General features: G+C 37.5%; 1 long non-coding RNA gene across 1 annotated transcript; it reads left to right on the top strand.

Annotated features, from left to right (window-relative positions):
* The first annotated feature begins 216 nt into the window (after positions 1-216).
* On the top strand, positions 217-1,768 carry LOC136240581 (uncharacterized). Its single transcript, XR_010693895.1, has 2 exons — positions 217-449; positions 627-1,768. It is a non-coding gene; the product is annotated as an uncharacterized lncRNA (long non-coding RNA).
* The last annotated feature ends 2,382 nt before the right edge of the window (positions 1,769-4,150 follow it).

Genomic DNA, 4,150 nt, shown 5'->3' with positions numbered 1-4,150 from the left:
ATATGGTGGAGCTTAAGCGATGGTTGAAATGCAGAGGAGCTAATCTCTCTGGACGTAAAGTTGACCTTGTTAAGAGTAGCGACCTCAGACTGGCCAAAATTTCCACTACCTGCAATGTTTTCTTCGTATCTTTAAAACAGGGAAGCCTTATTCTCTCGTTCATTCAGCAAACAATCTATAATAACGATGCATCATAGCGCTGAAGTTTGGTGTACCGGGATTAAGCATTTCCGGAGAAACAGCACGGAACATTTTTAGGTCCGCATACTTTCTGTAGAAAAAAGTTCGTACGGATATTTGTATTGCAATTATGGCACCGACCTTGTTTGAGTGCGGGTGAATTTGCTGATGGTTTTCAGAGTCGTTTGAGACCTCCCTGGGCAAACTGAAGGTGCTGAGTTCGATTCTGGACACATTTTGAGGTGAAACACTCTTTTACAATGATTTTGGTGAGCTAAATATGGTGTAGTGTAGAGTTCGTCTAGGTAACACTTTGTCTCGTGAAGTAGCCTCAATATTGATTGTTTTAGGTCAGTTTTCGGTAGCTTATTTTTAGCGGAATTTCGCGGAATGCCAGTATTGTGGTTGTGGGGTCATATTATTATGATTATGTGTCTATTGTGTAGAATTGATAGTGTTAATTGGTGGTTGGAGGTGACCTTGTCATTGCCTTACCTTGGTGAAAACTGTGAGCGAGTTGGAATCTCTGCTCAAGGCATTGTTAACCACTCTTACCAATATCTTCGATTACTAAAGGAGTGGTTTTTGAATTAAATGCATTTTGAGTTAACTGTAATTTTTCATGGAATTGCTTTTATGAGTGGCTGACATTGATGGTTGATGATGTATTACCATTAACACTGACGGCTATTAAATCACTTGTATTCAGACTGAACAAGAAACGCTGGAAATATGATGCTACAAATGTATCTTTGGTTGCAGAAACAAAGTCTGTTCTGAAGACCAACACTATCAGTGAGAGAGATTTTGCACAGCTGAATTGCTTCCTCGGGGGAAAAACCAAATGCATCTATTTTATCACTAGAAGCTTTGATCTTGTTCTGCAACAACAAAACTGCTAGTTGGTTGAATGATAAATCTCCTGCTGAGCGCTGTGAGTTGCTACACAAAGCAAGAAGTAGTTCATCTGGGTTAAAGCAACAGTATCAAGTTCGGAGAAAGAAGCTGATTGAAGACTGTGCTAAACTTCTACAGGCAAAACAGGCTTCTTTGCTTCGTTTGTGAGAAAAGAAGGTACGAGAGAAAGAAAACCTTACTAAGGCAGTCATGAAGTTTGGGTTATGGCAGAATGAACAGCATGTAGTGGATGGTCTTGCAAAACTAAAATCGAAAACTAGCAAGTTGCATGCATTGAAAGTTCAATTGGATTTCAGACAGAAAGTTTTGGAGCAATGCCCTGCAGATAACACCTCTCGAAAAATAAATAAAGCTGTCTGTAGAAGAAGTTTACAGCAACCTGCACAAACTTTTTTATCACCTTCTAGTGAAGACCAAGAAGGACTAATCGGCTGAAGAATTAAGCACAGATGGATGGTTGATGGAGAAGAGCAATGGTACTCTGGAATGATTCTAGATGTTGTCCCACTGGTATAATGTCCAATATGACAATGAAGACCAAGTTCTGTCATTAAAACTTGCTTTTGGACATTGAACAAGGTGACTTGGAATTTGTGGATTAAGCTTTTTATCTTTGTTTTTGTATATAGTGTATGTGATTTTAGTGTGTTCTAGTTATGAATTAGGTGAATTCCTGTGAAACCAAAAGTGGGTGTGGCTAGTTAAATGTGCAATTTGTTTCTATACATGCTTACATTATTGGGTCCAAATTTGGTGAAAAAATTCTCACGTTTACTGAAGTTATGAGTTGTAGAAAATTTGGTGCCAGTAGTGGTGTCATTTTCCCTATGGAGAAACTGTGTACAAAAAAACCCTTACACTGACAGACATTACTAGCCATAAAAAGACAATGGAATAAGATATTGAAAATCTGTTTTCAGATCTGGTATCCTCAATAATTTCTTTACACATCTGTAATGTAAAAAATGCAAAATATGCAATAATTAAAATTGGTCCGAGGTCGCTATTAAGAGGTAAACTACAAGTAGCTAATCATGATGCAGTGTACTTTAAGTTTCATATGCATTTTATCGTTATATTGCTCAGTGTTTTTAAAATTACACTTACTGTAGAAATTTGTATTTCTTTTACTTCATACACTGTATAGATTTTGATTCATACACTCAAGTAAATCATTATTATAATATATTTATTACTTGTGTAGAGTACGCGATTATATAGCAACTGGCATAGCCATCGTTTAGTAGATCCAGATGGAGGCCAGCATACTGGAGAGAAAGCTGACCAGCAATTGTCAGTGACAAGTCGGGTATTACCAACTGATGGTTGGACTAATAATTTAGATGATCTACCAAAGTTTTCATATGATCACCTATTTGCACACTTGGTGTCCAACTCAAAAACAGTTGCAAATAACCAAAAATCATCAGCCAAGAAGACATATAAGACGACAGGAGCTATGAAACACAAAGAGGCTGGATATAGGCTTTTCCAAGATGATCATGTGAAAAGAGTCAAATTCCACCCAGGAAGTGCTGATCAGAATCAATGCTATTTTAATGCATTAGTACAAGCCTCTTTCAAAACATCGGTAAACTATTCAACATCAGTTTGTTTGTACAGATCAAATGGTGCAGTGTGTGGTGCTCATTGTAAATGTAAGGCAGGAGGTGGAGGCTGTTGTAAACATGTTACAGCTCTATTGTATTGTGTATTAAACTATTCTGAAAGACAGCTCAAAGTAATTCCAGACCATAAAACCTGCACCGACAAGCCTCAGCAATGGAATGTAGCTAAGAAATCTACAGATGGTCCTATTTTCTTCTCAGATATCCTAATTGTGTGCCATACATATGGTAAACGCAAAGCTGAAGAAGAGTGTACTAGAAGTAGTAAACGTAAAGAATACCGTGCCTGCCCAGCATCACTTCAAGCTGTGTCAGAAGATCAAATCCGTGCTCTGTGCACAAGCCTAGAATCACATACAGATAACCCTCCATTTCCTATTGTTCTAAGAGGAAATGAATGCAGACCACTTGTAGAAAGAGAAGTCTGTTTGCCTAGCTCATCAACATGTGATCCTACTGAACAAGATTCATGTATTATTGAAGAAATGGCTACAGAAACACATAGCACAAATCCAGAGGAAGCAGTGTTTGCGTATGTTAGAGTGAGCCAAGAAGAAGCTGAAAAGATTCAGTTAGAAACAAAAGAGCAATCAAAATCTTCAGCATGGTTTAAGGCACGACAGTGTAGGATAACAGCCTCATACTTTGGCCGAGTGTGTAAAAAGCTCCCATCAAACCCTGGTATTAAATTAGCAAATAGCATTACGAGTTGGTGTCAAAAACAATATACACCAACACCATGTGTTTGGGGAAAAGAAAACGAGCCACTTGCTGTAGAGGCTTATATTCAACATATGGCAATGCAACAAAGAACTGTTATAGTTACCCAAACAGGTCTGATGATCAATCCAAACTTTCCTTATCTGGGTGCGTCTCCAGATGGGTTGATAACAGACTGTAGTAGCACTGATCCAAATGGCATATTAGAAATAAAATGTCCTTACAAATACCGTGATGTGGACCCTTGTGAAGCTGCTGAAAATAAAGATTTTTGTTGCAAACTGACAGGTGACACTCTTACACTCAAACAGAAACACAATTATTATTATCAAATTCAGGGACAAATGGCCATCAGCTGTAGGAAGTGGTGTGACTTTGTAGTATACACAAACAAGAAAGTGTCAGTTGAACGCATCAGTTTGGAGGAATCTCACTGGATGAAGATGTTACCCAAGCTTAAGGACTTCTTTACTAAGAGAATGGTACCTATATTGGAGAAAAAAATACATACAATGTAAACTGTATTATTATCATATACACAGTATTATTTATCACACAACTATAGTTTCCATCATTATTATTGTAACTGACTATTACATACTTTATTACAGATGAAATATTATTCAACAAGTTGAGGCAAGAAATTTGTAAGTACACAACATATAAACCAAATGTGGTCCAACTGTTCATGTAAAGACAAAGGG

This window comes from Dysidea avara, chromosome 12 (assembly GCF_963678975.1).
Source record: "Dysidea avara chromosome 12, odDysAvar1.4, whole genome shotgun sequence".
Taxonomy (NCBI): domain Eukaryota; kingdom Metazoa; phylum Porifera; class Demospongiae; order Dictyoceratida; family Dysideidae; genus Dysidea; species Dysidea avara.
This window is presented reverse-complemented; position numbering and strand designations above follow the sequence as displayed.